Here is a 25,359-nt window from a genome sequence, read left to right as displayed (position 1 = left end):
TTCCAAGGTCAAACGACTTTGGGAAACACTGGGTTAAACAAATGTAGCCAGGATTCCTCTATTTACTGTCAGGGCCTTTAACTTATGGTTAGGAAGCTCATCTGGACGTGGAAGTCATCTGGAACCATTCATCTGACTATGGACGTCTTTGATGGTGCAGGAGACGCTAGAAGTTGAGTTTGCTGAAACATACCCTGGGGAAGGCTGTTCTGGATAACTGCCCCCGTTCTCCACTGCACCCTGGTGCCCCCTTAGTTTCTCTTGTTCACTTCCTTTCAGAGTACATTTCTCAGCTAATGTTGAAGATGACAAAATTCTCAGATAAGCCCGTTTAACCAATATCAAAAGGAGCTACGAGGGAATAAAAATGTTTTTAAAAAGTAAATTGCATTTATTTTTGAGCTTATTCCAAATAAGAACAGGGCACATTCATCACAACTGGAGGACAGACAATATAAATTGAGTTATAAAAAGAGTTGCAAATCAATCACTTCTCACTAACCCAGTCAACCCGTGGCATTTACCGCCACAGGGCGGCTGCTGAGGCAGAGTAGGATTTGAGGAAGGATTAGATAATTTTATGAGCGTGACTAGCATTTAAAACTATGTGAGCTAGAACAAAAGAGATACAAGGAAGTGAAGTCTCGTATTCCAGGATATAAATTGATCACATGTGGAGGGAGGGGCAAGAAAGAATTCCCACCTCGCAGTCCAGCGTGGGATAGTACACAATTGGCCAGGTGCAATAAGCTTGACTTTCCCTCTTTATTTTCCTTTTCCTTTTCTCTGGTACATCTGATTCTAGCTAAACAGGAGGTGGGGATATTAGCCCTGACAAATGGCGATTTGATCCCACAGGGCAACTCCTATTGAAAACCAAGATAACACAAATATTTTCAATTCTTCGAGTTGAACCCAGACTAAGTATTTTGTTTTGTGGGTGATCTCTCTGTTCTTTTATTAAGGGAAGATCATTTTATGAGAGCTGAGAATATTTGCATTCCTAGCATGGGAAGTATTTTAAATTCCCAGCAAACACATTGTTCAAGCAAATAAGGAACATCGGAGAGTTTCTACACGGTAAGGTAAGACCATCTTAATTAATTGAGATGCTTGACAAAGGATGAGTGCAAACCTGAAAACTGGCCATTTCAAAATACTCTCTTCATCTTAAGCAGAAAAATAAAATGTGTTTTTGAGCTGTGGTATTCTTAGCTTGGTGACGATTGAGGGCCCTGGAGGAGGAGACGGCAGATTTTATGGGGCTGGGTGGTTTCTCACCCTTATCTCTCTCTGGGAAATTTTGCAAAAATATTCAATTCCAGTGGTTCAGTGAAAAATATTTGAGCCCCAGGGAATCAATGAGACTAAGTTTTATAGAGTGAATTCCATCTGAGACCAGTGGAATTAAGAAACAGAACTAGGGGAGACAGGCAGGGTGAGGATTACCAACACCAGCCTCATGGTACAAAAGTTAGTCTTTCATCTCCTAGCTGTTAATCCTTTGGTGTTAATGATTTTTTGCATTAAGACTAGAATAGGGAATGGATCAGCTCAGGGATGGTGGACTTTATTCATTGTAAGTCTTTAGCCAATCCTCTCCTCTGAATTATTTGGTCATGGGACAGTCTCACATCCTAACAAGAGCCCTAAATGGTATTTGCAGCAGGAAGGATTTTTCCCCTCAGAAATCTTTCTGAATTCAAGGTAATGGCAGATCAATTTGCTTATACAACTCCATTCCTGTATCTCTTCTTCCCTAGCAGAGTCCACTTCCGATGACGATGACTTACAATTCCAGCTAGGCATCCAGTTTCCCAGCCTTATGTTGCACCTAAGAGTGGCTATATGACTCATTTCTGGCCTTTTCTGATTTGAGGGAGTCCAGAAAATATTTTCCTTTTTGATAAAAAGAGAGAGATGTGGGAAGAGAATTATTTTTCCTGCTACTACTTCTTCTTGTCTTTGATGTAGTTATAAAAGAATGTGACCCTTGGGAATGTGGCAGCTATGTTGTGAGCATGAGTTGACAAATCTGCAGATTGAATGTCTTTCTGTCCTTTCATCTTCTCAATCCTACCATGGTGTGTTGACAAGATGAAAGATCAGGAAGATTTTGAGTCTGTGATGATGTCATCAAAGCACTGTTTCAAACCTGGGACTGTGTACCTCTTGATTTCTTGTTGAAGCTGCGTTTAGATGGATATTCCATTGCAACCCAAAGCCTCCTAATTGTTAAATATATCCATTGAAAATGTGGCCATGTTTTCCAATAGAATATAGAAGTCTGATGAAACACATGACCTGTGGCCTATGCTCATCTCAAATCTCTAATATTGACAGATGTAAACTGGCAAATTTTTCAGTAAAAGTAGAATGCCAGGACTTACCTTGCGGTGATCAGCAAATTCATTGGTTAAGGTTGGCAGAGCCTAAGGCCATGAATGCTATTATCATTGCTGAGGAAGCAGCAATCATTGATGTTACCATGGAGAATTTTTCTCCATATTTTACACACAGTTTCTTTCTCTTTCTCTCTCCTTTCCCACAGTCTTATCTTTTCTTTGTTTCTTACTTTGGCTTCAGAGAATCTCCTTTACTTTTCTATTTGTCAGTTCTGCTGTTGCTAGATTCTTAAATATGGTAAAACAATAAAAAGAAAGCTGGCTGATTGACTTAGAGCAGTGCCAAAACTGTATGTATGGAATGTTAGAACATGCTCTATTGAATAAGCAGAAATTTAGTTAATCTCCAAAGGAATCCATACCCCTACCCCCACCCCCACTGACGAAATTTCACATCCTCTAATCCTAGTAACTAAGGGACTCCCTAGACTGGCATATCTTCCATTCTGCATATCCTAAATTACAAATCCACAGCTATCGAGTTACTGAAAATGGTACAATTCAAAGGCCTGGGAAAAATTCTACTCTATGGGAACATATGCATCTCTAAAATTTAGTTATTTCTAAGTTCCTATCCTGATTTCCCTTCTGGAAGAGTTGGAGTTTCATTATGCATGAGCAGGGAAGTATGATGTGTGCCATATTTTGTAACTTAGTTAATTCGAAGATATGCACTTTTTAAAAATATCTATCAGATTTTCAGTTGATAGTAATACCGTCCTAAGCTCAAAGTAAAGCATCAGACCTGATTAGAAGCCAAGGCATTCGTATTCCAGTACCCAGAGTAATACAGAGGAAATTTAATTTTTCTGGAGGACAAAAATTTAGCATTCATACCTAAAATGTGCAAGAGGAAATAAAAGCCTGCTTAGGAAACTGTTGTTTGCAAAACTATGAGGGACTGCTAGGTACTCTAAATGGTCCTTCATGTGTGAGGGACTCAGTGTGATTTGTGTTGTATGGTTTTGCTTTTGTTGGTTGTTTCTGTTTTGTTTTGTCTGAAGGCATTTTTGCTTTTGTTTCTCCCTTGAAAGAAAGGGAGGTTTGCCTGAAAATAAGCAGGAGTGACTCTGCCCAGCATGACCTGCTCCAGGTAGCCAGGTGTGTGTTGCTTAGTGACTGTTCTTTCATTTCAGGTGTTAGTTTACAGACATCACCTTTCTTCTGTTTTATACAGGGATGGTCAGACACAGCTGCCTCTCAGACTGGTGAGAAAGCTTCTTGGCTCCCACAATGCTTGGTAGTTCAACAAGGAAGCCTCCATTACCTTGATGGCTGAGAAGTCTAACTATGGTTTATCAGTCCTTGCCTATGAAGACCATAGGGAAATCAGGAAGCTTTCTGGGTCTCTGTTTCTGGGTCTTTGGTCTCTTCTGCCTCCAATGTCATGCTTTTCTCACAAATTTGTAGGGAGGAATGATTTTTAAAAATCATTACAAAGCAGAAAGGGGGTATGATCACATAATCATATAAATTAATAAAAATAAATATTGAATGCATGCTTTAGGATTTGGCTCAGCTGTATATGATAGGAAAAGCAATAACAAAAGAATGATCATTTAAACCAAGATAAAAGAATGTAGAATAAGTCTAGAGTTAGGCAGACCCAGGTTGGAATGATACCTCTGAAGAGACTTCGGGGGCCAATGCTTCTGACTTTTTGTTCCTCCCACTTCAGCACTTGACTGCCATCCATGCTCTGATATGGTTGCCAAAGCTCCAGCCATTGCATGCATGCTCCAAGCAGTAAGGAACAACAAATGAGGGGAAGAATAGTATGTCTCCCCCTTTCATGGAGACATCCTAGAAGTTCCTTACACTTCTGCTTCTACCTCATTGGTCAGATCCTTCGTCAAGGAGCCCAGCTTGGGTTTGTTTGTTTGTTTGTTTTTTTAACTATTTATTTTATATTAGTTTTTAAAAATATAGAGAGAGGCCTAGCTAAAAATCAGGGCTCTGTTCCTCAATAAAAATGGAGGGAGGGATATTGGAGTAGGAAGCTAGCAGTCTGATACATTGAGCAACTGTTGCTCTGTTTAAAATACAGGGCTAGATTCAGAGAATGCAAAGACATGGAATCAATAGGGAGAGAGAAACATACAAATGCATAACCATTATATGTGGTGGCAGTTGTCAATGATACAAAGATTTCAGAAGAGAACATGAGTTTGTCCAGCCAGGGATAATCAGAGAAGGCCTCCTAGAGGAAAGGACACTTTACAAGGACCTAGAAGGATGAAGGAATTTGAATAGTAGGAAGTAATGGAATAGAGGACAAATGTGGTGTAAGGAAGGCATGAGAGAAAGCAGATTATCGTTTGATAATGTAGGTTATGCTAGTTATTGGTACAATTTATATTCTTCACAGGCACAAAAAGTGCCCATACAGGGAGAAAATGATTCCTGTAGTTTGGATATACACCTGAATGACATCAGTTTCTCTTTTCACAGCCTATCTACAAACCCCATGGGGTGACGGATAAGGAAGAATTCCATTCAACAACACACACTTTGAGTATCTCCAGCAAAATAGACTTTTTTTTTTTTCCCTCTGTATTTATGGTAAAACACCCAAATATGTATCCAAGTGGGATTACCACTCTGGGTTGGATCCAAGAGACTTTGGTTACCAGAACTCTTTCTCATCATAAATCCCCAAACAAGCTGAGTTTTTCACTTCCTCTCCTAATCTGCCATGGAGCACAGCCGAGTTGCTTGAAGTCATCTAATTCTTGGCAGTGGCTGCATTTCCAAGATGATGGAGCGATTCTTTTCCATATACATCATTATTATTTCTAGTATAAATATTTATCAAGCACTCACTGTGCAATAGAGAAGAGCTCCTGCTTGGTGGTCTTCCCAGCTGAACAAAACAAACATGAGTAGAAGCAGAGGGAAGAGGTGAGAAGAGAACCTCAGCTGGCAGGAAACAATAGAAATTGATACCCCCACACCCCCACCCCAGTTGTTTTTTTTTTGTTTTTTTTTTTCATATTGGATATTATTTGGACTTAACTGCCATATTTCAGATATGTTATGGATTAAGTGTGCTTTTACTTATGTAGCATATATTTATTTCAGGTTTACATGTTACTGGCACTGTTCTAAGCTCTTTGCAAGTGTTAACTCATTTAACCCTCATAGCAATCCCATGCAATAGGTACTATTATCCTCATTTTATAGATGAGGAAACTGAGGCATAGAGTAATTTGTTCAAGGTTGCTAGATAGTATGAGCCTAGAGCTGCACTGTCCGATAGCACTTCCTCTGCTGTCAGAAGTATTCTGTATTTGCATTGACCAACAATGTAGCCCCTGGTCATATGTGGTTGTTGAGCCCTTGAAATGTGGCTTGTGTGACTGAAGAACTGATTTTTTTAATTTAATAGAATTTTAATTAGTTCAAATTGAAATAGCCAGGGGCTACCCTAATAGGAAGTGCAGCTCGACTACATGCTCTGTCACTGGGCTGTGGGTTTCTTTTCTTCTTTTAAAGCAGGGAGGGCCAAGAACATAGGGATTCTTTTGTAAAACAGAGTTCTTCCTGGTGCGTTTGCTGATTAATTGTGATAAACCAACTGAGCTGTAAATTTATGGGGGGAATGGGCAAATTACTCAGGTGGTACAACTCTCTATTTGGTTATCAAGGAGGACTACAATCAAGGTCTGTCTCCAATGAAAGACCCAGGGGCTGGTTAGGTCATGCCTATTGGAAACACAGTAACATTTTTTAAATGCAAAGGCAACATTATATCATCTGGTGTCTGCTTAGAAAGATGAACTGGAACAATGTCAGGTGTGCTGTCTTTCTGTCATCAAAATTGAAATTCCCTTTCTCCTTCCTTCCCTTCCCACTCTTACACATCTGTATTCTACTTGCCTTTCAAGGCTAAACTTGAATGCCACCCTCATCCTTGAAGATTGGGACCTTAGTCTATCTGAAAGAAATCTCTCTATAACATGCCTCTATCGTTCTTCTGATGCTTAGTAGATTCTATACTATGTCATCCCTATGTAAATGTAGGTCTTAACTCTCCTACTGTACACTTTACTCTTTAAGGTCTGAGTTATCTTTGTATTTATTCTCCATAAACCTTGCAGAGTTTCTTGCTCACATGCCGTAGCTTAATTTAGCTTTTGCCTCTGTTTCCCTAAGGAAAGCCCCAGCCTATACTTCTATTATAACACTGTTTACATTGTTATAAAGAATGTGATGATAGTCTCCCCAAAAAGACTGTGAGTGATTTTAAAGCAACACCTACCTCATAATAGATGCTCAGTTAATGGTGGACTACTATTGGTTGAATGAATACTTACTGTTGGAACTTTGTAGTATGTTTCTGTCTCTTGTTTAAAACAAAATGGAAACCTCCTCCAATAAAACTGCTCTATACTAACAAATTAAGCATTAGGTTATATCAGACTAACATTTTATAATAGCCTTGCTATGGAAATGGGGGAGAAGAGAGCAAAGCACAACTGTTCCAGAGAAAGAGTTCATTTTATTGCTTAAATTTGCCCAAAGAATGCAAGTTACGCATAGAAAGATGGATTTTAGTGAACTGCACAGAATCCAGAATAGAAAAGAGATGTGAAAAACCATAATTAGGGAAGATTTCTGCAAGTCTATGAAATTCAAAGTTAAGAGAACATTTTTGAGACTTGTAAAAAGTGTATGTGAAGGTTGTTATGACATTAGGTGAGGTGGAAGGAGGAGCAGAGAGAGGCTGAGATGAACAAGGTCACTTTAACAGCCTTTGATTTAGTTTAATTGATTGAGTGCAAAAAAAATTGGAGAAAGAGAATGAGGAGATGGCAAAACTGAAAAATGTAAAACACTGTAACAGAAATTATTGTAGCTTTGCTTTGAGTAGGCCTGGAAAAGTTTGTTATATACTAGGAAACCGTCATTTAAATGGAAAGATGGTTTTTCATGTCTTTTATGGCTTGTTGTAAATGATTAATTAAATACTCTGAGTGTTTCATTAAAAGTAGGCATTCCTTCCAAATTAAAGTGTGTAGAGACTCGTTATAAATAAATTCACTGGGTGAATGAAAGGAGCATTTACTTCTAAATGAATATTACTGGCAAATTTCATTCTTGACATTGATTAAATGGGCTGAATTTATTTAAATGGCAATATGAACAAATTGCAAGCTAATGGATTTCTACCTTAGAATTTTTGCATTATCTAATGCGTTTATAAGTGATCCAACAATTTTAAAAGAATTTCATTACATGAAAATTTCATTACATGAAATATTGAAAATAAAAGGATAATGCTTGGTTCACTGGTTTTTTTGCCTTTGTACTTTTTAGTTAATATATTGCATCAAAATTGACTTCATGGAACAATTCTGAGTGCTTACTATGTCCAAAGTATCATACTAGGTGCTATAGAAAATAGACAGAAAATTAAGACTTGGTTTTGTCCTCCAGAAACTCAAAATGTCATAGGACAGACATAAGCATAAAATAATTTTAATATAAGACAGACTGTGGTAGGCATGTGCTAAAACAGTAAAGGTGCAAAGTGCTTGGGGAGTTTAAAGAAAGGAGCAATTAAATTTGATGAGGAGGGGATCAAAAAAGACTTCTTGGAGGAGGAAGGATTTGAGTTTGGCCTTGAAAGATGGCTGAGAATTCAACAGGAGGCTCTTGGGGGAGAGATGCAAGGAAAGAGTTTGTGCAATCTGGGTGGCTGGGCTGTTCTATAGAGAGGTTTTGGTGTTTCTCTGGACAATTTTGAACTGTCACATGGAAGAGACGTGTCACACAGAAAATACACAGATCAACTAGAAACTGGTCTCAAATACAGCCATATGACTTGAGAGAAAAAAAACCATGTCAGGCCTGGGGCGTGGGCTACAAAAATGACAGGCATAATTAGACATTGAGCAGATCAGCCTTTTTGATTAATAAGCTCATTCTTCCTACACATTGACTTGGGGGCCTAAAAGGAACCTCAGGAAGTTATTTAGGTCACCCCTGATGGAGACGTTTTTCTAGATTGTTCTCTTAGACTTAGCCCTGTAATATGAGCTATTCAGATGCTGGGTTCTGTGTGAGAACCAGTACAACTAATAAAATAGAGTGAGCCAACAGTTTTGGGGGGTCTTCCGGAGCTGTCTGTTCATTGTTGCTTGACAGCTCCTGCTTGGAGGTGAATGCTGATCATCGGGCTGATTTATGCTGGTTTCCTACTGCCTTGCCTTAAGAAAGTTCATTCCTATCCAGGTGCCAATTAGAAATCTAAAGTTATAGAACGTTAGAGCTGAAAGAATGATTAGGAATAATGGAGAGGATGCTGCATTCTTCATTTTACGATGGAGAAAGCAGAATCTCGGGGAGGAGAAGTGATTTGCCTAAGGTCACAGTTAGTGATTGGCTGTCCTGAACCAGAGCCAGAATACAGGTCTCTGGGTCTCGTAACTTTCAAACTGGTTTCTTTCCCCAAACTATACTGCCTTCTTTATTTGCATCAGTGTGTGTGTGTGTGTGTGTGTGTGTGTGTGTGTGTGTGTGTGTGTGTGTGTGTGTTAATATTTCCAAGAGATTGTCTTAAAGCATTCAGTATGATTACATAGAATAATGTATGTTAAGCCACTTGGAAAAACATTAGAATCCTGGGAATTTCTTGAGATGCAAGAAAGCTCAGCCCCTAGGACTTACAGTGTAAACACTGTGGCTAATTTGTTGAAGTGAGATGCCATGGATGATTCTCTCTGCCTTGAGAGATGACAGGGCTCCCTGGTGGAACAAAGGCTACATCTGCAGCAGATTGCTAGGCGAGGGCAGACTGCAAAAAGTGATCAGGAAAAGACAAGGCATGTTACTGAGACAGATCATCTTTCTTGAAGAGGAGTTGGAAAAAAAAAAAAAGCTAAAAAGGGATTCCTTCCATAAAATGTGTCTTTCAGAGGGCAACTGTTTCTATAGCTCTGCTCCTTCCCACAGAATGATGGATATACTATAACCTGGAATGAAGCGTGGTGAAGCTGATACATCAGTTCCACAGAACAATTTTTAAAACAGTGGATGCGAATATATATAGAACAACCCAGACACTTTGATCCATGCATTTGCTGTATAAAAGTTAGAGGAGGATAACATTCAACACATTTGTTTTTTAGCCACTTGTTATTTTAAAAAGTTTATTTTTATAAACAAAAATGATGCTTTACTTTTCCACTTATTTTCTTGTCCAAGAAAAATATCCACAAGCCTTTCTATAGAATTAACCCAACTTACCTGTAAGAGTGTTATCCTTTTGACAGTTTCTACCCATTTGATGTGTTAAAATTCTGTTTGTAATAGCAGAATAATTCAAATGTATGAAGTTTTTTTTAGTCTTTAAAAATTCTGGTTTCCATCGATCAGTAGAGTATTTTTCTTCTATTGCCACCTAAGAACTTTTCTTCTGCTTCTACATAAGGATGTTAATAAAATGTAAGAGAAGAAAGTTACTTCAGCAATCATTTACTCATTTTTATTCTCATTTTTTGGATGCCTTTACATAGAGAAATTCCTTGACTTTCTGAGGCTTACCCAGGGAAGGAGGGGGGATATGTCAGGCTAGGGTCACCTCTTCTGCACCTAGTTCTGTGTTCTTCCACTGCAATATCATTTTACCTTAGTTAAAACATCACTTTAAATTGTTTTTTCTTATGAAATACTCCTCACTTCTGGTTTTTAGTGTACTCATCTTCAAGGAAGTTCTAGAAAAACCATTGAAATGCTTTGCAATTCTGATTTTAATAGAAGGTGGGATTTTCTTTCCATTTTAAACAGATCCACTATTATTGAGTTAATTATGTTTACTTGTGACTCTATTGGTCAGATTTTTAATGCACTAATTCTGCAAATCTCAGTGTCTTACGGCAACAAACTTTTTTGCCCACGGTTCTGTGGATTAGCAAGAAGCTGAGCTTCAGGCTATGGATTAAATTCATGTTTTCTCTACAGGTCTTTCGTTCTGAGACCAGTGGCTGACTATGGCAGGTGGTAAAAGCCCAGAGGGCAAGATGGACCACACCACACAGCAAAAGCCTCTGCTCCAAGCACATCTGCTTGCATTCCATTGGCCAAAGCAAGTCACATGGTAAAGCCCAAAGTCAGGAAAGAATGTTCTCTCTGCCCTGCTAAGAGGCACTGAAACAGAATGCTGTTATAGAGAGGAAGTGAAGAACTGGGGCTAGTAATCCAATTTACCACCACTGTGACTACTTAAAATAGAAAGACAATGTTACTTTTTTTCTGGAATTATAAATTATGCTATTGGGTTTTCCAGGATGCTTAGAATTAAAAAAAAAAAAAAAAATTTGTAAAGCCTTCTTTAAAATTTAATTTTCTAAATGCCTTTACTTTCCCTTTACTATCTGGTACAAAGTAAATAATAAATATTTGAGGGATAAATGAATACTGTGTCCACTAAGGAACCACCCCTTTTGTAACATTAGTTCATTCATTCATTGAGTTATTGAGGGATACCCTATGCCAGACTCTATTTATATAAATAAAGTGTGTGGGATATATTTGTGTACAGAGAAAAAAAAAATGCTGCTTTCTGGAGCTTACGTTATAGTAAGGAGAGATAAGCAGTAAAAAATAGAAATAAAAAAAAATGTGAAGTATATGGTATGCTAGAATTTGACATGTGCTGTAAACAAAGCAGGCTAAGGGTATTAGAAGGACCACGGGTGGAGATGGGGATATTCAGCAATTTTTACACAGTGTGGCAAAGGATAGGTCTCATTTAGGAGTGACATTTGACCAGAGACTTGAAGTGGGTGAGGGATTTTTCAATCCGTTCTCCACGTACCCCAGAGTTGCATGACTGTCCTCAGACACCATTTTGGCTGTGAGTGTTGGGGACGGGGTCTTGAGGGGACACTAAGATTGCATCTGCACCCCCACCTAGCACCAACCAGAGCAGTTCCGATTTTAGCTGCTAGATGGCCTACGATTTCTCTTGAGGAAAGAATGCCCCACCATCCGAAAAACAAATAAGTGCTTTAAAACACTCTGTTAGACTGCCAGAGATCTGGTTTAAGATCTGGTTTAAGATCTTGATTAGGAGCTTTGAAACATTAATTAAATTATTAATTAAATAATTTAAACAATTTAAATTATTGATTAATTACATTAATTAATTAATTAAATTATTAATGATGGCTCAATTTCTTAATGGTCAACTGCCCCAGAGCCTGGTCCATGGTCTTCTACTTTTCTCTCTACATTTCCACCCCCAGATATTTCATCCAGTTCCACGGTCTTAAATACCATCTATAGCCCTAATGATGCCCCAATTTATGTCAGCCCTGACTCCTCCACTGGACTCCAGGCTGTTCCACTTGCACATGTGATGGACAATCTCCAACTCAATGTGACTGAAGCAGAACTCTTGAGTCCATCTACACCAACAAACCTCTGTCTCCTCAATTGTCCTCAGTTGTCCTCATGTCAGCAAATGGCAGCACCACTCATGATTTCCAGCACCACACCCAAAATATGTCTTGAGTACTCTCATTTCTCTCCTTCTCCATTGTTGCCCAAGCCCATTGTCTATTGCAAGGATTACTATTATGGTCTCCCAGCTGTCTTCCCTGCCACTACATTTATGGAATACAATCAACTAGCTATAAAAACATGAATCAGATCATGCCACTCCTTCTAATGCTGATTTATATGGCCATGAGGATAAAATCCAAACTTTGTTTTGTGGCCCCTGACTATATCTCTGACCGCATCTATACCTCTCTCATTTACAATGCCACCATAGCGAACAATGCTTGTCCCTACCTTAGTGCCTTTACACGTGCTGTTTCATTGCCTAGATAACTTTGCCACCCAGCCCCAGCCAGATTTTTATATGGCTGGTTCCCACAAATGATTAATGTCTCAGCTCAAATAGCTACTCTTCAGGTCAAGTCTTCCCTGACCACCCAGTCATTCTCTTTCACTTCACCATTCATACTACTTATCATTGTGTCCCGTTATTTTGTTCTTCTATGAGTTTACTTTATGATTGTCTCTCTTCGATTCGATCTCTAGAATGTAAGCCCCTTGCAGCAGGGACTGTGCTGATACATTCCAAGTACATGGAGCAGTATTTGACATTTAGCAGGTGCTCGGATAAGTACCAACTGAATAAATAGTGACTGATCTTCATGCTTTTCAGAGACCAAGAAGCAATTGGATAGGACATCGTGCACTGAATGCTTACAGCTTCAAAGTGAAGATAAAATGAAAAGGAAACCGGAAGGTGGAGAAACAAATTTTTCCTGCTGTACAATTATAACTGAGTCTGGTCCCAGATTTTGATCTTCTTGACATCCCAGACCCACTTCACCTATCACTATATCTGCTAGGTTCTTTGATTGCAGGCAATAGAAACCCAAACTGGAAAACTTAAGAAAAAAATAAAAAAAGAAAAGAAATATATTGAGATGTTAAGGAGTAGCTCATAGAATTGAAGTGAAAACAAAAGAATCAGGTCTTAGATAGGATAGGAACTTAAGCAGCTTGGAAGATCTGGGGCCAGGGACAATAGACAACTTCTTCAGGTCACTGAGTTTGGGATTAAAGAATTGTGACAGGGAAAAACTAAGATGGCGGCTAGGAGAGACAGGGCAAAAAAACAACTCCATGAAAAATACTAGACAAAAGCCAGAAAGTGACCCAGAACACCAGTTCCAGCGATACACCAGTCGGACAATGTCTGCTAAATCCACAGGGACCATGCACTTGATGAAACTCGGAGTCTGCATTCTGCAATGAGTGAGTAAGTCGGCTGAATGTCCAGCAGCCACTCTGCAGTGTGGGGAAACTGCGGGTTGGCATTTGGAGGTGGAATAGTTCTTTTTTAAAAAAACCCAAAAACAGCTGCAGATATAGCAGCAACAACCACACAATAAAGCGCAGCAGGAAAGGGCTGTGTGAAAGCCTCAATATCTGGCATGGAAATTAGCCTTTCATGCACCCACTGCTAGTTGTCTTGGAGCGAGGAGGGCAGAGGGGAGCCAAAAGGGGAAAAAGCACACCCCTTGCATCCATCTTCCCAGTGGGCAGGGAACACTGCTGCCCGGCGCTGGAGCCACAGTCCAGAGCCGCACCAAGGGACCCAGTGTGACAGGAAGTGTTTCTGGCAACACCATGGACACACCACAATATCAGGTGTGGACAGTGGCCTTACATGCACCCACAGCTAATTGTCCCAGAGCTGGGAAGGTAGAGCTGTGTGAAAAGGGGGAAATTAACATGCCCCATTTAGCCATCTTTACAGCAGGCTGGGAACACCCCTGAATGGCCCAGCGGCCCATGGCTTCCCTTAAGGGATGGTGTGCACTTGTGACATAGCACAGCTTTCCCTCAGCAAAGGCCCTAGAAGGGTATGGCTGGGAAGAGCAACCCGCCCGGAAAACCCAGGGACCCTACGCCAATACCAAGGACTTGTGCGTCAGTGGCAGAGATAATCTGTGGGAAGAATGAAATGAAGGTTTAGACTCTTGCAACAGCCTTAAATCTCCTGTAATATCTGGGAGGTTTGATTATTAAAGCTCCCCTGCCTCCCTAACCGCTCAGACACATGCCCCACATTCAGGGCGGATGGCACCAACAACACACCCAAACTTGGTGCACCAGTTGGACCCCCCAAGATCCAGACCCCCACACACCACAAAGACAAAGTTGGGGAGAACTGACTTGAGGGGAATAAGTGACTCGCAGATGCCATCTGCTGGTTAGTTAGAGAAAGTGTATGCCACCAAGCTGTAGATCTGACAAATTAGAGATTGGTGTCTGCATAATCCTTCATATCCTAAAAGAACCCTATCAAGTAAAGCAAATGCCAAGAGCCCCAAAACAACAGAAAATTTTAAAGCATATGAAAAAACAGATGACATGGATAACCCAAACCCAAACACCTAAATCGAAACATCAGAGGAGACACAGTACTTGGAGCAATTAATCAAAGAACTAAAGACAAACAATGAGAGGATGGCACAGGATATAAAGGACATGAAGAAGAGCTGAAGAAGACCCTAGAAGAGCATAAAGAAAAAATTGCAAGAGTAAATAAAAAATAGATGATCTTATAGAAATAAAAGAAACTGTTGACCAAATTAAAAAGAGTCTGGAGACTCATAGTACAAGACTAGAGGAAGCTGAACAATGACTCAGTGACCTCGAGAACCACAGAATGGAAAATGAAAGAACAAAAGAAAGAATGGAGAAAAAAATTGAAAAAATCGAAATGGATCTCAGGGATACGATAGATAAAATAAAACATCCAAATTTAAGACTCATTGGTGTCCCAGAAGGGGAAGAGAAAGGTAAAGGTCTAGAAAGAGTATTCAAAGAAATTGTTGGGGAAAACTTCCCAGACCTTCTACACAATATAAATACACAAAGCATAAATGCCCAGCGAACTCCAAATAGAATAAATCCAAATAAACCCACTCCAAGACATATTCTGATCAGACTGTCAAATAATGAAGAGAAGGAGTAAGTTCTGACAGCAGCAAGAGAAAAGCAATTTACCACATACAAAGGAAACAACATAAGACTAAGTAGTGACTACTCAGCGGCCACCATGGAGGTGAGAAGGCAGTGGCATGACATATTTAAAATTCTGAGAGAGAAAAATTTCCAACCAAGAATACTTTATCCAGTAAAACTCTTCTTCAAATTTGAGGGAGAGCTTAAATTTTTCACAGACAAACAAATGCTGAGAGATTTTGCTAATAAAAGACCTGCCCTACTTCAGATACTAAAGGGAGCCCTACTGACAGAGAAACAAAGAAAGGAGAGAGAGATACAGAGAAATTTAACAGACATATATAGGACATTACATCCCAAATCACCAGGATACACATTCTTCTCTAGTGATCATGGAACTTTCTGCAGAATAGACCATAGGCTGGGACATAAAACAAGCCTCAATAAATTTAAAAAAATTGAAATTATTCAAAGCATGTTCTCTGATTACAATAGAATACAAATAGAAGTCAATAATCATCAGAGACAGAAAATTCACAAATACCTGGAGGTTAAAAATGAGGGGGAGATGAAAACATTCCCAGATAATCAAAAGCTGAGGGACTTCATCACCAGTAGATCAGTCCTATAAGAAATGCTAAAGAGAATTGTGCAGGCTGAAAGGAAGGGACACTAAACAATTGACTGAAACCACATGAAGAAATAAAGATTTCCAGTAAAGATCACATAGTAAATATAAATACCAATACTACTGTATTTTTGATTTGTAACTCCACTATTTACTCCCTATAGGATCTAAAATACATAAAATGTAATGATTAATCAGTGGTTTTGGACTCAATGTAAAAATGTAATTTTTGACAAGAACTACATAAATGTGGGGGAATGGAGGAATATAGGAACATAGTTTATGTGTCCTATTGAAGTTAAGTTGGTATCAAAGAAAACAAGATTGTTATAGACTTAAGATGTTAAATTTAAGCCCCATGGTAAACATAAAGAAAGTATCAGAGAATATGATCATAAAGATGAAAAGTAGAGTATGGGTTACGAGAAGTGGGGGAAGGGGCAATGGAGAGTTAATAAAAAATGAGTGTAGGATTTCTGTTTGGGGTAAAGGGAAATTTCTAGTAATGGATGGTGGGAAGGTGATGGCATTGCAACATTGTGAATGTGATTAATCCCACTAAATGGAATGCTTGCGAAGGGTTGGAATGGGAAGATTTATGCTGTATATATGTTTCCACAATTGAAAAAAAAAAGACAGTCTAAATAGATAATGACAATTAAATGCCATAGATGATCCTGGATGAGATCTAAGAATAGAGGAGAAAAGGCTCAAAAGGACACAATTGGGACATAAGAAAAAAATGAAATATAGAATGTAAGCTTTACATCAATGTTAAATTTCTTGAACTTCTTAACTACACTTAATGTGATTACATAAATGAATATTCTTGTTCATAGGAAATGTATATGTGAGTTATATTATTTGTTCAAGGATGTATGCAACTTGCTCTCATATGTTCAGAAGACAGAGCAATAGATGATGGATGATAGACAGGGAGGGAAAGAAAGAAATGGTAAAGTGACAAAATATTAAGTTGGTAGATCGGGGTATCAGTGTAGGGGGGTTGGGGTATGCTGGAGTTCTGTGTATGGGGTTTGTATTATTTTTGCAACTGTTACTGTACATTTGAATTTATTTCAAAATAAAAAGAAAAGAAAAGAATTGTGACAATTTTCATTTTTTGACACTTAATTTGAGATTTAACTTCTGAGGTGAGAATGTCCAATTGACACAACTTGAGCACTGGGCCTGCCCCTTGCTCCAGGGATGGAGTTAGCTCCCACCACTGTAAACCCAGTGGGCCATTATCAGAATGACAGGTAATGGATGCCGGGCAGGCAAATACAACAGCTGTCCACATATTCCACGAAAATATCATAGGGCGAGGTGTTTCATTTTAGATGGTTATAATCTAGTTTGCAAGGAAATAAAACTTGAGGTCACTTATCTCAACAAGAGAAATATATTGCTGCTGGGAAAATAAGGTACCCTTCCTGTTAAGCTCTGAGAAAACTAACAGAGATATATTCCTAGACAAGCGTTTTCCCTGCAGACCCCACTGTAAGATCAAGGCCTCTTGTCTTCTGCAAGCCATCAGCTGGAGGGTGGCCTCTCCGACCTGCTCAATGACGTTGCCTGTTTCTGACCACAGAGTTTCCTCTGTTCTTGCTTCTTTCAGATTTCTCAGCAACTTCGGCAACAAATTGAAGCGGTAAATAAAATAACTCTAACCATAAGCCACGGGTAACTCACAATCATCTCCTCTAAAGTATGTGAGTATGGATGTGTGTGTGTGTATTAGGGGGTGAAGGGCTAGGGGGATAAGGGTAGAAAAAGGGAAGGAGAAGGAAACCTAGAGAGAAAGTCTCCACGATGGAAAGCAAAGAAGATATCCCGATTGTGAAAACATACATTCTTTTCCCCTAAAGCCATGCACTTTAGGGTAATTTGCATAGTTGGAGGCAGGAAATTTTGAACTGTAAGTAGAGATGGATAATATAAACACACATTCACTTTATGCTGCTATAAATAAAATATATATACATATTTTGGCTATTTGTTTATTTGACGAGCATTTATTATGAGCCTGAGCTTGTGCTCTGCACAAAGGAGTGGGACAGAAAGTGTCCTGGCCGTCATGGAGCTGGCAGGGTAATGGTGCCCAAAGGCTGGTGGAAATGACAGAGGGCTGGATGGGGTGAGTTGGGGTTGCCATGGGCTCCTTTCCAAGAAAATGAAAGCGACAGCTTAAAAAATAAACTAGCCTTCAAGAAGAGAGAATGCAAAACTTGCTGACTGAGATGCAGCACGAACCCAGAAAACAGGGGGCTCTGCCCCAAGTGGAAGAGGAGTCAGAGGGTCCTCATGGCAGTCCCTGGGAACGGGGGAAAGTAGCCAGGAGGGGCAGGAGGAAGGGCAGAAAGGAAGAAGCGCTTTCTGGGTACTCTCTTTAAGAAAAAGACTGTAAAACTATAAATACCAAACTAGGTTTGAAAGGGAATATTTATTTAGAAAGATAAACCACAATGCATTACAAATTTTAACAAGCTGACGGCTGTGGGTTGAATGTTGTTCTCCAAAAAGACATGTTCAAGTCCTTCCCCTGGTCCTGTGAGTGTGACCTAATTTGGAATTAGAGTCTTTGAAGTTGTGTTTAGTTAAGATGAGGACAGACTGGATTGGGGCTGGGGAGAACCCAGTATGACTGGTGTCCTTAGAAGAAGAGGGAAATTTGGACAAAAGGACAGGCAGTCACAAGAGAGGAACACCACGTGACGAGGGAGGCAGAGATTGAAGTGCTGCGGCTGCAAACCAAAGAATCCCAAGGGCTACCTGCAAACCACCAGAAGCTGGGAAGATGCTTCAGCGAGAAGAAGGCCTTGTTGACACCTTGATCTCAAACTTCTAGCCTCCACAACTATGAGAAAAGAAATTCCTGTAGGTTTAAACCACCCAGTTTGTAGAATTTTGTTACAGTGCCCAGGGAAACTAAGACACTGACAAATACCTCAGACATCACAAAATCCAGAAAAAATATAATAGTTGTGCTAATTAACTGCCTGAGATACCTCTATACTTATTTTCCCAATTTTTTTTTTTTTTGGCTGCATAATTTTTTGCAGCGATGGCGATGGCGATGACTTTGTAACTTACTTTCCTAGAGCGTGAATAAAAAAATAATTCAGTCTTTATTCAGGCACAGTGTGCTAAAATTTGTTTTTTATTTTTGATAGTTTTGACTAGAAGTCAATCTAGTCAGTCTTCAGCTTACAGTTTTATACATCTGAATATCGGAAGATTCCTCCAAGGTGACGTTGCCAGTCAGATTCTGGCAATCCAAATCTCAGGGCCCCTAACTAATCCTCTTAACAATGATAATAATTGAAATGCTAGAGCATTTTCCTCTGCACCAGGTACTGGGCTAAGTATTCAATATATATCATCTCATATTATTTTTACCATAGCACTGTAAAGAAGATATTATTATCCCCACTTTACAGCTAAGGAAACCAAGGCACAAAAAGATCTAGCAAATTGCTCAAGATTATGCAGCAAGTAGTGACAGAGCTGGTATTTGAACCAAAGTCTCTCAGGTTCCAAAATCCCCTTTCTTGACCATTACACTTCACTTCTCCCAAGGCTACTGTTCTCCTGAGCCTACCAATTTGCCTCCTTCCTATAATCTTTCACCCCATCCTCTCTACCATTCCTTATCCCCAAGGACAAATCTTCTGTCTAAGGCTCCCCCAAAGGGCTCTGTTTTATCAGAATCCTCACAAACACCTTATAAATTAGTTAACCTCAGTGGGAACACAATGAAACTTAAAAAGTAGAACCCAGAATTCAAAACTGTGTTCTAAACATTCTAGACATATGATGCCAATTTGTTTCTAGTCTATGGAAGTTTAGCCTGAAATTTTCAGAGTGAGACTTCAGAGGAGGACCCTCAACCAGCCATGGCCTCGCTAAGCCGATAGTCTGATGCACAACAGCCAACATTAATGTAGCACTAACTTGTGCCAGGCATTGTTCTAAGAGCTCTTCCTATATTAACTCTTTTTTTTTCAACTTTTTATTTCTAAATCATTTCAAACCTACAGGATGGTTGCAAAAATAATACAAACCTCATACAGAGAACTCCAACATACTCTCACCCCCCCAGACACTCAGATCCAACAAGTTTAACATTTTGACACCTTTGCCATATCATCCTATCGATCCATCCATCCATCCATCTTATTTTCTGAACATTTACGAGCAGATTGCACTCATCATAATCCTTAAACACATAATACTTCCACCATGCACGTTTAGAAGGATATTCACTTTTGTAACCACCTTTAGTGCAGTTATCAAGTTCAAGAAATTTAACATTTATACAAAACCTACATTCTATATTCCAATTTTTTCTTGTGTCCCCAGTAATGTCCTTTTGAGCCTTTTCTCCTCCATTCTTAGATATATAGATACAATATATCTAATTAAATTATATATTATGTAGTATTCACTATGCATAATATGTTATATAATATACATATATAGTTTTTTTAAGAGAAGAGGAAAGGCACCCCGGCAGAGGGAACAGCACGAGTGGAGGCCCTGATTGGTATATTCACAGAACACAGAAGCAGCACATGAGGCAGGAAAGCAGGGGCAAGAGGGGGAGACGTGGGAGATGAGGTTGGAGAGGGAGCAAGGCCAGATGAGGCAGGACCTTGTGTGCCATCGAAAGGAGTTTGAATTTTCTTTGAAATGTAGCCATGAAAGGGTTTTAGGCCAAGGAGTAACATGATCTTATTTAGGTTTAAAAAGTTGCTCTGGTTGTATAAAGAATAGATTGTCACATATTTAGCTGGGCCTTCTCATGAAAAATTATGTATCCCAGTACTTTAGAGTGGAAAGGACCTTCAAGATCATTTAGTCCAACCCTTCCTTTTAAAAGATAAGCAAACTAAGACACAGAAAATTTATGATTTGCCCAAGGTCATATAGCTAATAACTGTGTGAGGCTTTCAAACCAGGAGTTGGAGGGTGATAGATTATACTTTTAAGAAATCCTTCTACTCTATATTTCCTTTGGCCAGAAGTGATGTCTCCTTTTTCTGAACTTTCATCTCACCTTATTTTTCTCCCCTATGGTACTTACTCATTTATTACCTTGAGCATAGTTCTCTGTGTTCATGTCTTATCTTATCTCTTTTACGAGACAGTGAAAGCTGTCGCTGGAGAGCAGGAAGTATTGTCTGTACCTAATGTGTTTCCATAGAGCTTTGCATGAGGTAGGTGTTTAATGAATGCTTGCTGAATGGATGAATGAATCAATGAATTCTCCATATGCTATAAAATAAAACAGTGTCTCCTGACTGGATCTATACGTGTAGTTTTTACTTGCCCTGATTTACCATTCTAGGTTACCCCTAGCTATGTTTTAATTCATTTTCTTTAAAATGAACATATTGGAAAGTGGTCATTTTTATCAGATGAAATGAGGTGGCCTAAAAGAATGTCATCTTTCTAAATCAGGCAATTTTTTCTTCTGAGATTATCAGTAGGGAGAGCCTCTTTACACCCCCACTGCTGGCTGGGCTAATACATTTTTTCTCAACACATGGTCCATGGGGAGTTTATTTCTTTCCAGAACCTTTTTTCTTTCCTCAAGAGATGGCTGAGACTGCCCATAAGAAACTAATCAAGTATCCAGATTAAAACAGTGATATCACATAGAGGAAATATGCTCTGCTGAAGTCTAAAAAACAACAGCAACAAAAAACCACAGGCTTTGTGTATTTCTATAGAATACAGAAACATGTCAATGAAAACAAACTCTGTCAATAGTAGAGAAAGCCTCAAAGAGAGATTTGGCAGCCCTGGATTGTGCCCCTGTCTTTGATTTGACTTGTTGAGTGGCTCATGGGAGCTCTCTCTCTTCTTTGGTTTCCTCATCCATAAAAAAGAGATAAAAATATTTGCAACAATTGGTCATAGGTCCAATTTCTGCTGCAACAAAATGACCCACTAGTTCTGTCAATAAAATCAGTCAGACTGGTTTTTTGGGTAATTATTGAATTTTTGGTCTCACTGATTTGGCATTTGGCTATATGTACTTGGGCATATATTGAGAATCTTTCTCAGAAGTGAGATTGTACATTGTATTTTGGCTCTCTGAGTGAAGAAATGAGCTTCAGGACAGGAGACTCTGATGATCTAAGATCTCCACTAAGGCAACAGGCATTCAGAAGACAAACATGAGTCATTGTGTATGGGATCTCAATCAGCTGTTCACAAACTTTGGTTTGAGGGTTGGAAAGATCTGGAGAAGATTCTAGGGTAAAGCTCATTTTAGAAGGGTACAGATTGTTCCCTTTGTGAAGTGACACACATCAGTGTTGTGAAACAGTAGGAACCAGGAAAGAGTACCTTGTGTCCAGTCTCACGGAGTCATTCTGCTCCCCAGCTACAGAAATCCCTTGTTTTCTACTCTAGTGCCAACCATTACAATGAAACCACCGCCGTCAGACTCTTTCAGGTGTTTCTATCCTATCGCTTATCTATTGCTACAAAACAAACCATCTCAAAACCTAGTGGCTTAAAGCTACAACATTTTTTATTTGTTCGTGATTCTGCAATGTGGGTGGGTCTCAACAGGGTGAGTCTTTGGCTGGTCTTGCTGGGGTCGCTAAAGCAGGTTCTGTCCTCTGGAGTCTCAACTGGGCTGGAACTTCCAGAATGCGTTCATGCACATGCAGCACCTCAGCATGGATGGCTGCAACATCTGGGACTTGGCCCGGCATCTCTTCCTTCCCTCCTTCCTCCCTTCCTTCCTCCCTCCCTCTTTCCCCCTTCCTCTTTCTCTTTTTCTTTCTTTCTTTCTTTCTTTCTTTCTTTCTTTCTTTCTTTCTTTCTTTCTTTCTTTCTTTCTTTCTTTCTTCTTTCTCTCTCTTTCTTTCCCTCTCTCTTTCTATCTCTCTCCAAGTAGTTTCTACAGCAGAGTAGTCAAACTTCATTATGTGACATAGCTCAGAGCTCCCAAGAGCACTAAAGCTGAAGATGCCAGCCTTATGAAGGCCTATGCCTAGAACAGCCAGAGTGTTATTTCTGCTGCATTCTCTTGGTGAAAGCAAATCACATGTTAGCCCAGATTCAACGAGAGGTGAAGGAGACACTACCTTCTCGTATAAGGAGTGACAAAGAATTTATGGCCATTTTTAAACCACCACAGATCACAATCACATAGTGAGGTCTTGAGGAGTAAAGAGCATCTAGTTATCTGCTGGTCCTGCTCCCCCAGCCCCAGACCTCTCTTGTTTCCTGCTCAGATGCTTCACAACTATAATCAAATTGCTATTCCAAGACTCTGAGTCTGCTGCCTCCTCTGGCAGCCAACTTCTCTCCTTCTTTTTCTCTTCACCTCATAGCTTCTGATTACTTATGGGCTCTCCCATTCCATAGTAATACTGCTTTGTGGCTTCTGATGCTATAAAAGTTACTAGTGTGCAGAAAATAGTTAACATAGCAGACCTGAGTCTGCTTTCCTTCAAAAGTCATGCTTGTGGGGTTGGCCCTTGGCTGGTGTCTGGAAACCTGGATTCCAGGATGGTTTCAGTATTCCTAGAGTGGCTCACTCTGTCTGAACTGTTTGTACAAATAATGTGGTTTATGCTGAACTCCTGCCTTCATTATTTTCATAAGGGGTAATAAAAGGAATTCCCAGTCTGGAATTTTGCTACATGACTAGCCCCCCAGTAAACACCCTGGGCACTGAGTTGCTGATGAACTTTCCTGGTAGACAACAGTTCACAGAATTTGTCACAACTCGTTGCTGGAGGATTTAAATGCATTCTGTGTGACTCCACCAAGAGAGGACTCTAGAAAGCCTGGCATAGTCTCCTCTGGACTTCTCGCCCCATGCCTTTTCCCTTTGCTGATTTTGCTCATATCCTTTGTCTGTAAGAAAACTTATTTGTGAATATGACCATATGCTAAGTCTTGTGAGCCCTCCTAGCAAATCACCAAAACTGGGGATAGTCTTGAGTGCCCTCAACTCAAGTAGGAAATGAAAAAATTGCCTTGAGTGTAGACTTGTTCCCAATTGCTAATACAACTGAAACAAAGGTCAAGATTATTTCATATATTTAAGGCTTTACATGAAGATGGGTGTCTTAGGTTGCCAGAGTGCTTTGACAAATACCACACACTGGCTGGCTTAAAAACAGAAATTTATTGGCTCAAGGTTTGGGAAGCTAGAAGCCCAAAATCAAGGCTTCAGCAAGGCCTTGCCTTCTCTCCAAAGTCAGTCTTGTTCTGGTGCCAGCTTGCTGCAATCCTTGGGGGTTCCTTGGTTTACATCTCTGCCTCCATCACACAGCAATGTCCTCTCCTTGTGTCTCCTCGTCTGGTTTCCACTGACTTCTGGCTTTTTCCTGTGTGGCCTTTATGGACTCATTTCATCCAAATTTCTTCTGTTTATATTATAAAGGTCTCCAGTAACATGGATTAAGGTCCGCCTTGATTCAGCTGGGCCATGCCTTAACTAAAAATAACATCTTCAAAGGTCCTATTTACACATGCACTCACACCCACAGGAACGCGGATTAATTTTAAGAACAAGTCTTTCCTTGGGGTACATAATTGAATCGAGCACGGTGGGGAATACCTGAATGAGTGAAGCACACGCTACTAACACAGTATACTGAAAGGGTCTGTTAGGAACATAAATGAGTGGGGTATTTGAGTAAGTAGAAAAAGGAACAAGGGAGGTGGTGGAGCACAGTGTTGGAGAGTTCAGACTCTAAAGACATGGATGAGTGCAAATCCTGGCTCTACTGGCTACTAACACGTCATTAATCAGCATGAGCTTTAAATTTCCACAATTATAAGGTGGCATAGTAATAATAATGGTTGATATTTATTGCATGCTTACCACATCCTAGGCACTTATGTATTAACTCATTTAACCCCAACAACAACACTATTAGGTAAATTTATTTTAATCTCTGTTTTACAAATTCAGAAATGGAGACCAAGAGAAAAGTCTTGCTAATACCCACTGCATAGGGGTATTATGAAGCATGAATGAATTATTACATGTAGTGCCCTTCAGAAGTGTTGAAGCATCATAAGCATTCAATCAAAGTTAACTATTATGTTTTAAAACACGATAAAAAGGAGAAGAGAGAAATAAATTTGGAGCAAGGGCCTCTGCATGAGCAAAGCACAAGAATGTACCATAAGGAAAGTACATTTTATGAGCAATGAGCAAACCAAGGGGGTGGGCAACAAGCATTGATCAAATACTCCCATGTTCCCCCCCTTTGTGCCTTGAACTTCAATCCTCTGCCTGCAGGGAGCATGTTGGACAGAGTTCAGAAGGTCTTGACTATCGTTTGAGCTCTTATTATGTCAGGCTGTGATTCTCAAGCTTGACACATAGCCAAGTCCCTGGAAACCACAGTATATTTTCAGGCAACATGAAATAATTATATATATTCACATTAGCTGATGCTGGGGATAAAAGTTTAAGAAAAAAATTAAAGGAGAAATATTTAAAATAGAACATTATATTAAGAAACAAACATTCTTTTGGTAAAGTTATTAAATAACATTATTATTTGATTTTTAGTCATTTGATAACTATGGTGTTAGATACAGGAGAACAATAGGAATTGTTGGGAAGACAAACCTGGTCTGGGACAGAGAGTTTGGACTGAAGTTGGGAAAGACGGTTATTTGGGAGAATGGTTAGGAAACTGTATCACTCATTTGACCATAAAACAATGCAGATCTGACCCATGGTGAGTTCAGGGGACATGAAAGGAAATGGATGAGCAGAAGATTGATGGATGGGTTTGAATTTTCACTTCACCAGTGATCACTTCTGACTTCTCT

This window comes from Choloepus didactylus, chromosome 8 (assembly GCF_015220235.1).
Source record: "Choloepus didactylus isolate mChoDid1 chromosome 8, mChoDid1.pri, whole genome shotgun sequence".
Classification (NCBI taxonomy): domain Eukaryota; kingdom Metazoa; phylum Chordata; class Mammalia; order Pilosa; family Megalonychidae; genus Choloepus; species Choloepus didactylus.
The sequence above is the reverse complement of the archived record's forward strand: the minus strand, read 5'-3'. Positions refer to the sequence as shown.